This window comes from Chamaea fasciata, unplaced genomic scaffold (assembly GCF_029207755.1).
Source record: "Chamaea fasciata isolate MVZ Bird 193981 ecotype frontalis unplaced genomic scaffold, bChaFas1.0.hap1 SCAF_6, whole genome shotgun sequence".
Lineage (NCBI taxonomy): Eukaryota > Metazoa > Chordata > Aves > Passeriformes > Sylviidae > Chamaea > Chamaea fasciata.
The window spans coordinates 45858846-45870628 of NW_027094091.1; the positions used below are offsets into that span (position 1 = coordinate 45858846).

Genomic DNA, 11783 nt, shown 5'->3' on the forward strand with positions numbered 1-11783 from the left:
AAAGGCTTCAGTGGCTTAGGCCTATTCAGAAATGTTTTCAGATATTGTTAAAAAATATATCATAATATTATGGTTTGCAGAATGATATCCTGCACTTATTTAGAAATGCCTAAATAAGTGATAAGAAATCATCAGTTTGTATCATTCAGGAAATGAAGCAATTCACAGTTAGAATAAAGCAGGCCCCCCAGCACCTCTATGACAGCTGGTCTGTACTATCCCCATTATTCATCATTTGAGCCTGCAACAGATCAATAACAGACCATGAACTCAAACATCTGGACAATCCAACATGTACCTTTCTTGGTATCCCCTTATAAATATGATTCACATTCTGAGTTTTTAGCAAGTTAGACTTAACATTACTACCACCAGCAGCATCCTGCTTCCATATTTACTAATTAGCTTGACTTCATAAAGTCGATAAATGAAGCCCATCCACTATTTGAGATATGCTCCATGCTTTCTATACTTAAATCTATGTGCTTGTCTGGATATATATTTTTCTGAAGTGACCAATCACACAACCTCTTCAAAAAGCACTCGCATATCTAACTGCAACCTTGATTGCACTTCTGCAAGACTTTCCCATCATTTTTGACACTTGTTGTTCAGGTTTCAACTTCACCTGATCTGAAGTTTTCCCCAGATAATTCCACCCACAAAAAAAAAGCTGGGGAAAGCAGGTGTGAAACAATTCATCACCCAAACAGTCAACACAGATTATTTACACCTGAAACCTATTAAACTGGTAAAGTCATAAAGGATAAGGAACTCCAAGATTTGAGCAGACACAAACTCCTAAAATGCACATGTAAGAAATAACTAAATATACTAATTTTAGCCCTTAAATAAATGGATTTTTATAATGAACTTGATACAGGAAGTATTACAAGGTCAATAACATTTTTATTGTAAAAAAGGGAGAAAAAATTAATAAGGGAGTTTCTAGATGCAGGGCTTTTTATGTTCAGTGTATACACTGAATATACACCGTCTATTGAGAGTCACCAATTTCCTCCCTCCATTCTACTCACATACTTACCTCACACAGACAGGTAGGTAACTCCTTCAGCCACTGCTTGTTTGCTCTGCTGGGAGCAGTTGCAGTATAACCAACTCTCCTTACAGTTTCTCCCTAATTTGGTAAGTGATTAATCACCAAGAATGATGGTAATGTCCATCTCTTTAGTGGATTATGTTATCACTACAATAATTTACACTGCTAAATTTATGTGTGGGTCAACTCTCACTTCACTTAAATATTCAACTAATGAGTTTTCCCCTCAGTATCCCTTGCTGTAACAGCAGCCTTTCCAGATCACAGGAAATCTCTGCAACCACTATATAACTCTACAGTAGCCTTAATGATTGAGGTTTTTAAGCCACCTATATCATCCCAATTTCCCAACTAGAGAGAAGTGAAAGAGAAGTGAAAAGGAGTGAAACAGTGCTGCTTCATTGACTATCCCATACCTTTCCCCCGGCCAAGTCCCCCACAGCACACACACTTTGAACTGAACTTAGCACAGAAAAGTAGGGTTCATGCAATGACACTTGTTAATTAAGTCTGTAGTAAGACTATCTGTCTGAAAATAGATACAGAACACCCCATCACAGCCAGAAACATTTGGGCCTACATTTAGTGTGCAGTCTGTGTCACACTTCGTGGTGGTCCAACCACAGCCACACTGCCTTGGCCACATTGTGATTCTCTGAGCTACATAAGACACTGATTCCTGACAGTACTTGAGGATGCAGACCAATGAGATTATTTAACTGATTCAGTCATGTTACTGAGTTTATGCTCACAGATCTGTGGCCTGTAACATGCTCTCCATTCTGTATCATTTACAGCAACCAATGGGAAGCATTTCAACATCTTTACTGCAAAAGACATTGTCCACATTGTAGAGAAAATAGATTAACCCTCAGAAACAGGACATCTAGCACTGCTTGAAGTCAAATTTGAAAAGAAAAAAACCTTTTATTGCTCTACATGACAGAACTTCAGTCACTACAAGACATCCAAGCAACACAGAATTGACCCCTTAAAGCCAGCGTGACATTCTGACAGTGATGCATTGCTGTTCCTTATGTCAAGGGAGTGCACATCAGCAGCTGGCTGATGCAGGAATTGGACACACATCCTTCTGCTGGAATACAACCTCCTTACAGGCCTTGCCTTCATTCCAGCCTGTCAGGAGAATTTCTTCCACTGCACCCAAACATATTGCAAGTGTTTTGCCTGTTTGATGAAACAGCAACTCTTCATTTGTTTCCTCCCAGAGTGCAAGATGCAGCCCCAGGGAATCTCTCTCATGCATCAAGCATTCATATATGAAAATGTAATTTAAGGCAACTACTTAAATAATAAGCAAAGCTACAAGACACTCTGTTAATAGATGGGGCTTGTAAAAAGCTGACCTAACCTTATGGGACACTTTCCACTTCAAATATGCAGAATCAAGATTCCATGTAGAATTTTTTCATTAATTTGGTTTGATATGTTTAAAATAGATAGTTTATGACAGCTCTATTATGAGAATGAAAAAAACACTTAAAAGTGTTGTTGAATATTGGAATGTAAATCTCAGAGCTCCTTATATTATGAAGTAAGTCTTTTTGTGTGCAGAAAACACAGTTCAAGTGTTTCCTGGAAAACAGATGACAAATCCAGGTGTAATCTTCAGACAAAGTTATTTCAGATGCCTAATGCCTATAAAGTTACAGCTGAGCCTGGGCCTAAATTTGATGGCCTTTCAACATATTTATTATAAAAACAGTTTTCAGGGTCTTGTAATTCAATAATAAAAATTTGATTCAGGATGCATGTTAGTATAAGAATGATTGGACCAGACTATACAAGCAAGTGCCCACAGACAGAGGAGAGTGCAGGCTCTCTCCCTAAAAAGATGATAATTGCATTTACAACGTACATATTTGTATCATTCACATAAATGGGGTCAGTTTCAAGAGATTACCAAGCAACCTGCATTTTTACCTACCTGCCCTGTAAGTCGGCACTGGGCAACTGAAGAACAAAAGCCCTTGCTTCCCACAGTAAAGTGAAATGCATGTAGAAACTCAGACTGTATTTTAACATGTTTAAGGGAGTAAAAATATAAATGAGCTCTTAAAAAAAAAGAAACTACAAAAACCCCCTAAAGCCTGTTTCTAAGAGACATCTTCCTGATATGTAGCATTACTTTAGAGTTGAAGTAAGAACCATTTAGTTACTGTACTAAATTCCCAAAATTACTATTTTGTAAACTTGGTCTAGAAAAGATTAAGAGGACAGGCCACCCTGATAAGGTCTTCCTGCTGGGCTTGGGCAAAGGAATAACGTAAGTTGAGAAGCCAGATCTGATCCTAAAAACTCTTTTCAACAACATGAGACTCTGGCAAGAGCAAAGGGAGAGGCTGGCTGGTTATTTTAGCCAATGCACATGTGCTACTGCCTGCAGCTCACAGCTGCTGAATTAGGCAATGGGAGCAAAAAGACACATGGGCAGGCATCTTTAAGCAGAAAAAGATACAAGCAGCAACGTTTGGACTCATATTTCAAATGCACCAGTGTCCAGCAGCTCTCCAATCCAGCATCACAGCAACAGGCACCACTTCACTTTCATTGTGCCCAGCCACAAATTAAACAACAGAAAAGTGTTTGCCTACTCCACAGTATGGCACCCTAAGAGACTGCCAACTAGATGAGGATTAGGGTTTCACTGGCTCCAAGAGTCTCAGAGGAAGAGAAGCAGCTGTGGTTGGGAAGAACATGGGTACCCAAAAAACAGTCATCCTAATTCCTGTCCTATTGTATGTTTTAAGCACAGTGAAAAGCCACCTTCCAGAGTTTAGACCCATGGCATAGTGGAGAGAAGGCTAATCTTTCCCACACCCCACCATTCAGGGTTTACAACATAACTGAAGAGCCAAAATGCATGGAAGTGCGACCAAAAAAATCTACAAAGAAAGAGAAGGGATAATTATAAATACCCACATGTAATCTGAATATAGGAACAACTCAAGTAACAACCAAATCATATTAAAATCAGCAGGAGACCAGGAGGAGAAGGGAAGGCTCAGCTCAGCTCTTTGGTGTAGCTTAACATTTGCCAATTTCAAGTGCCCTTTACAGACATCCATCTTTCCTTTTACAACAGCCCATTTTTATTATTTTTGTGGTACTGAAGAGGAGCAGGGGGTCTGCCAAGAATATTCCTGCTCATTGCTACATGCCAAACACAAGCCATAAACCAAATTATCTTTTTCCACCGTTTCTGGAGCTGTGCTCTGAACAGCAACGCTCCCCCCAAATTATAATGTACACATACCTCAAGCCTCACCTCAACAACAATCACATATGACATGAATTCTCTGTCCCTGCCAGGAGGCCTCCATGACCTGAGATGTACTTGGGACATTGCCAGGTGGCTCATCTCCTACCCTTTTATTTGTAGCTAGCAAAGGTATTTTAATAGAATGTACAGACTCTTTACTATTCACAGTTGGCATTTAGATCTCTGCCTTGATGAGCTGTGTATCAGCAGCCAGGCACTGACTCAAAGAACTCCTAGCCTTTTTCAGAAATCAGTGTGTTGTCACAGAAGGAAAAAATATATGAATCCCTATTTGAAATCTAAATTTTGCTATTCAGACCTAGATGCAAATCCAAGCCAAAACAGTGAGTGAATTGCCTACAGTCAAGTCAAGTGATGATACAGACCCAGGTTTTGCTATGGTATGTTGTTTGGAGTGGTTTTGAGGGCTTTGTTTGGAGTTCTTTTGGGAGGTGGGGTGTGTGTTAGTTTTTAGAAAAATATAATCAAAATACCTCTTTTACAATAGACAACCACTTAAAAACCTAGTGGGCAGTCAAGATTCCTTTCATTTCAGTAGATAGCTGTCCAAGTTCTGCTTTCCCTCTTCCTCTCCCAGGTCCTTTTCATCCTCACATTATTATGCTGAATCAGTTAACATAAATAATTCCACAGCAGCTAAGTCTCCAGTAATTTATCATTTATCTCACTAATGAGAAAATTAAAATAAGCTGTCTTGTTTTACTGAGAACAAATTTAAGATACCATCTCAGTTGTTTTACACACTTAAATGCACATTTTACATGAAAAAGCCTATCCCAGTGCTGTACAAGTATACTGCACCAGACCTGTGTGCCTACAGAACCTGTAGTAATTGTGTACTGCATCTAATCAAGCATGAAGAAAGGCTCAAGTGCCTGAAAGTTTGTCTTTTTTATCCTCCCCATCCCAATTCAGACACCTGACCAGCAGAAAAGGCACATTTATTTGGGAGAAACAGCACACCATCACTGCATATAATCAGGTCTAATGAGCAGCTCTTTCCTTAGTTATGCTTTTCTTTAACAGCTGCATTTTCTTAAGGAGTGGGGGTCCTTCTTTAATTAAAACACGCCTTTCTGTTGCAAAAGCAACAGTCTGTATATTTCTACATTTCTTGGAGCATTCTCTACACCTTCCCTATTAATTGACCACTATTAATCAATACTCAATTTACTTTTTTTTTCAGACAAGCATGGGTACTTCACTTCTACACTGTAGCAGCTGAATAAAACACAGGAACATTGTGAATCTACAGAGTCTTATATTCAGTGAATCTTCAGAAATGCAAGTAAAGTCATGACAGGCCATGCTCAAAGACCACACAACCTGAATATGGATTTATCCTTTGTGTGATTAAAAACAGTAGTACTTATAAAAGTGGCATTCTGAAAACACAAGGAAGTGAGATTAAAGAAAACATGGAAGTAGAGAAAAGTATTAGTAAGACACAAAGTAAAGAGCAAGGTGTTCAAATAGAATAAGCACCAGCAACAAACTAACCACAGCAATATGGTACCCTTAGAGCAATAATTGCAACACCTTCATGTTAAAAACCAAGCCTGAACACAAACACACACACCCCCACCAGAGACAGCCTAATAAAGGTTCTGTAAAAACGAACTATTCAGGTTTACTCCACTTTGAGGAGCAAAATAACTACTGTTACTCTGAAACCATTCATACTTAATTTAAAAAAAAAAATTTACATTCTTCTGTGGTGCAGGACTATGAACAACTTGTCTTCATGTTTCAAATTATGAAAGTCTGAAGAAAGAAATTGCCATAAAAATCACTACAGACAAAGATGCTCGGAACCGCACAAGTGATCACCTCACTGATCAAGAAGACCTTCAAGATGTTCTGTGACAGGAAGCACAGAAGTCCAAACATCAAAATCATCCAAAGCTCTCCATTCCATGCTTTGCAAACTACAAACAATAGGGTTTTATTAGAAATACTTAGACATTCTTCCAGTATATTTTCACTTGAGACACTGCTGCATTCACAACCGATTCCACAATTACAGTTTTTGTGGAGTTTTTGTCAAAAGTTGTCAGTCATTTTCTGGCTGAATCAGCTCTATCCACAGCATTTCAAACATTCACCAATCACTTGCTTTTGAGCGTACACATAGTGTGCATACGTGTGTATACATATATTTCCGCATTTTTATGTTGTACCTGGTGTCTGATAGGAATACTCTACTTGGAAGCAAGTATTTATATCACAGTGCCTACTAAAACTTGATAACTGACTTTTACATAGCATTTAGATAGCATATAATAAAGTCAAGAACTCAGTTTTACATGCAAGTCCACAGAAAAATTTCAAGAACTCAAATTTAAGGTATCTGTTTAAGTACTAAAGAAGCTTGAGGGGGAGAAAAGTAAACCATTACAATCAGCAAAATTGGAATATTCCTGGAAACTTTCATCTTTATCAAAAAGCAACAGTTTAGTAGAAGGTGATTTTAATATAGTCAGTACATATTCTCCTAACACATTAAGATACACATACAGAGACATACAGAATACCAAAGATGAAACTATTTAGGTCTGAATATAGAAGTAACAAGAGTTTAAACTCTGTAGTTAGACCAAAATCTATTTTTATTTGCAGTATATTCTATGAGAAAAAAATCAAAATTAAAATCCAAAAACATTTTTCAAGTAGAGCCACAATATTTTTTTTTTAATACTTCCATTATTCTTGGCTGCAAAATCTCTCCTGGCCAGGAGACAGACTAAATGCAAACCAGAAAAGTCAATTATAAATATGCCTGCTATGACACCAGATTAAAGGGACTGCCCTCTTTTGTTGGGAACTACCTAGAGTAGCATGAATCCTTATTTTACTTTTGGCTTGAGTGCCTCCACTGCAAAGCCTTTTTTCTCATTCAGTAATCTTAACACATTTTAAGCAGATGTATTGTCAAATTTATTACATACCAATCTGTTTATCATTAAAATGAAAAATCAATATGTCCAATTCAAGCATAAACAGGAGTTGAATGTTCAGGCTGTCATTGAAGATGACATACAATTATTGAATATGATTTGTACTTGGCAAATTATTATTTCCTGAAAAGGACAACAGACAGTAGCAAGGAACTTTTCACAGCAAGTCAGTGTAGTGCCACTTATGGCCAGGGAATTAATTTCATAAATGCAGAAAGATACCTATGCAGCCAAAAGGAGCAATGAGAAAACAATCACTATTAAATTTAATCATTATGTATGTTTAGCTGATGATGAACATGGAGCTTTATGTTACTGGGCTGAGTCCAAGCTTTTATTCAAAACAGGAGTAGTGAAAATAAGAACTTTAAAAAATACTATGAGGTTTCAGTTCTGGACCATTAATTTTTCAGACAAATCAAACTATCATTTAATTGAATCCTGATGCTAAAACTTGGATTCTACGTGAAAAATTTGAAACTAAAGCACATAGAATAATTTGTTATGTTGAGCTATTCAACCCAATATGTCTAGAAAAAAAGAAGTAAGACAAACTCAAAACAACATTAGTCTACTTTCTGTGATGACATAGAACTAATAACAAAAGGAAACTAAACTTTGTCCTGGCCAAGAAACTAAGTCCTTAACTATCATTACTTTCTAGCAGATGCTTTATTTTAAAACAAACTTGTAAAATGACAGAAAATACTCACCAGGGATACAATATCCACCAGTATGTTACTTGGGACACGCCCTGCCACCTCCCCCCCGCCCCCCCTTTTCAAAAAAGACAATATTTCACAGGCAACTAGAAATTTTAGGAATCTTCTTTGAAACTGAACAAAAAAGCTTGCCCTTCAGGAGGAGTAGAACAATTTTTAAACAAAGAAAACTCTCTCTAAAACAGTGTCCAATCAAATATTTAAACACTATGGAGATGAAGAAAGAGGCCACTTTACTGTCATACTTTTAATTCAAAACCAAATGAGAATTTCAATTCAGAAAAGGAAACAGGAGTTCTTCCTCTGGTTTTGAATTGCATTTTACAGAAATGTTCAAATCTGGCCTTTTTGGGGGGCTTAAATTAACATTTTGTTCCTTCTTGAATCTCCTAATTTTTCATCTCTTCCACTACTGAGTTACTCGTTAGCACCAGCTGCATAAAGAAAGAAAAAAGGCCCTCCACGTCATTCAGCTCACCAGCTGTGAACTTTTTCAAACAGACAGGGACATGCTGAAAGTATATGGCAGCCTTCAGCTGGGGAGCTGAAAGTATCCTGGTTCTGCCTAACAGTTGACAGCTTCTATTTGCATGTGAACCAAAGCATCTCAGTCTTAAAATAGCCTTGGTGCACCAGAAACCATCTAAGATTTCAAACAACAATAGAGAAGTCAGTATGCTGCCAGGTCATAAACATTAACAGAAACCCAAAAATCCCATTTATTCTTCCAAAGAGCAATCCTATGGACGAGGACAAAAGGTAAGTGTGGAGGGCGAAGGGGTGAAGAAGAAGGCAAGAAAAAATAAAACAGCATTCTAACCACAGTTAAATCATTGGTGTTCTTCCCCACTTACAGTGTTCACAGCTGCAGACTACCAAAAACATGTGGTATTTCTATTTTGCAGATAGGAGAAGATATTAGACTGTTACTTCAACACTTTCTCATGTAACAATCAGCTAGGATGAACTAAAAGTACCATTGTTATCTTAATCAAATGATCAGGAAGAGTAAGTTTTATAACCATTTCACTCCGCAGCATCTTCATTTCATCAACACTAATAAGAATGCCAAGCATTTAGCACATCTATAAATTGTACCAGATATATCAGAAGTTAAGCACCCGAGCACAAATTTTGACATTAATTCTGACACTTCTAAACCTACTCTTATTACACTTCCCTCCTTCCCCTCGGGTCAGACTTTTTACAAAACTGAAGAGTACATTCTAACATCTACATTAAAAATACATTTAACAAACCCTCAAAGATGCAGCACCTCCTGATACCCAACTGGTATTCCAGCCTATACACAAAAAAAAAAAAGTTACTTTCAAACAGTGTGTGTTAAATTAGTAAAACCAGTTTCTTCCATTCAGCAAAAACACACAGACATGCTTTAATCTCAAAAAAACCCATTTTGACATAATTGAAACAAAAGCTTTTGCATATTATGACAGTTCAATGATGTAGAAATCCAAGATTTGCTAATAATCTTTTAAATACTAACCTGCTAATACAAAGTTCCCTAATACATTAAAATCCAGCTTTATTTTGTCAAAAAAAGAGCATCTCCTATGTTATTGCTAAAACTGGGAGTGCCTAACCTTTAATAAGGGAACAGTAAAGAGTTTGAGGTATTTAAAATAGTAATAAAAATAAGAAAGATAAAGCTGACTAATTTTTTCTGTTACTTGCTAATAAAAGTGAGGCAGAACTCTCTTGTGTACACATTTACACACATTCAATGTATTATCACTAATAAGTCAGAAATGTAGCAAGCTGAACACACTCAGTACAGTATCAAAGAAACCGATAACAAAGCCAGAAAGGAGGAGGAAAGAAAAGGAGATTTAATTTGCCTTCCTTTAATAGGAGGAAAAAAAAAAAAAACCAACCTTTACAAGACCAATGAGTTGTATTAATGAGCAGAAACAGACAACCCAACACTCCCAGTCCCCACCTTCCCTTGAAAACCTTATGTCAAGTAAAGAACTAAGGAAAGGATAGCTCAAACCAGGAAACACAGTATCCCACATATACAGAGAAATTGCCAAATCTAGGGCCAAATGAAAGTGTGCAACTATAGAAAAGCAGAAGCTTTATGCTTAGTCAAAGTATTTGCTAGTAAGACCAGTCTACAGGCTTTTATCAGCCACAGTTAAAATCCTCTTGACCACAGGTCAGCCTAGTTCACTCCTTAAGCATGTGTGCACTTCCTAATTCCCATTCTGTTATATTAGCCAGTCAGAAAACAGTTAGCATTCCACCAGCAAGGATAGGCTGGTTCCCTCCCGTTTGTACAATGCAATTTCTAGAAGACATAAACTAACTTGACCACCCACACAACATAGCCACCCAAGAAACAGAGAATTTAGGCTAAAACGTCAGCTCTGTGGATTTAAGGTATTCACAACATACCTTCTTGACCTGAGCTACTTAGCTTTAAAGACTTTTTCTGGATATGAACCCAAACCCCAGTTCTGCTCCTTATCAGGAATTATTTAGAAGTCTGAATAACTAAATAGTATCTCAGTGGAAGAGAAAAAATTTCCAGCAAACATCAAATCCATCAAAAGACCCAGGAGTACCAGATTTTTCTGGTAAATACGTATACATGCACAAACCTCCAGGACAGAAAAGGGAGAAGCAGGCGGTGTAGAAAGAAAGAGGATGGAACTGCTGTAACCAACACTCTCTCCATAATGAATTCTTGGGATGGAGCAAAGATCCTCTAAGTCTTCAGCTCTCCAAGACAAAGAAGCCTTCAACCCCAACAAAAATAGTCCTCCCAGAGCTGGTATTTAAAGTGCCAACACCTGGCAGGAGTTAACAGGTGTTAGCAGTTATGGAAATGGTGCTGTTGATTGCTACTCTGTGTTTTCCTTGCACTGCCTGTCGTAAGACCAATATTTTTGGTTGCCTGTAACAATGCTAATTTTTATCTAGGAAGGCAACACTTTTCTGTGTGGAAGTATTATTCCAGGAAAAAAAGGCAGCCCTTAATAAGCCTGTATCCTATTAAAAGAAGAGAAAGATAATTTTTTTCTCTCCTAAAAATTTAAATTTTTTGAAAAGCCTCTTTTTCAGTAATATGTAGCATATGGGGCTACATATAAGGTTCTGCTTTGGAGTGAGTTTTCTGTATCACTGGGAAAATACATAAGGCTGAATACTAATCCTTGTCTAAACAGTATGTAAACATTTCCAGAATGGAAACCTGGAGTAAATGTGCAAGACCAAAACTCTGGAAAGCTGATGTAGGAGGGAGAGAGCAGAGAAACAAGGGAAAAGTCTCAAAAAAGTGGGTCCTCTGGTAGAGTGATGGAATGGGAAGATCACAATCAACTCTGTAGTTTATCCTTCCAAGGACAAAAAAAAAGCACCCTTCAGGAATGCTTAAAAGATGTGAAGACCCCTTCCTTTTGTATTATCATATCACCTACAAATACGGCATTACTTATTGCTTTTGCCACAGCTCAGCAGGCGTGACAAACAGCCCAAAAGTGAAACGTGTTGTGTTTCCTTGTGCTTCAGCAGATTAGGAAAAGCCACAGACACGTTTTCTAAAGAAACGGGCTGTCATTTGACACCGTCTGGGGAGCTGCAGCCTCCACTCCGTGTGAGCTGACACTGACTGGCCTTTGCAGGTACCAGGCAGGGACGGAGTTCGGCGGGCAGTGACGCTGCTGCCCATCATGCCTTTTTCTGTGCCCATTGAGAAACTTCAGCCTGTCCAGGCA

General features: G+C 37.9%; 1 long non-coding RNA gene across 3 annotated transcripts in view; it reads right to left on the reverse strand.

Annotated features, from left to right (window-relative positions):
* The window catches only part of LOC136290659 (uncharacterized), a 184885-nt gene extending 174085 nt beyond the window's left edge, over nucleotides 1-10800 (reverse strand). For all 3 annotated transcript variants that reach the window (XR_010721285.1, XR_010721286.1, XR_010721287.1), the window contains exon 1: nucleotides 10668-10800. This is a non-coding gene — a long non-coding RNA (uncharacterized lncRNA). The remainder of the gene's footprint in view (nucleotides 1-10667) is intronic.
* Between the last annotated feature and the right edge of the window lie 983 nt (nucleotides 10801-11783).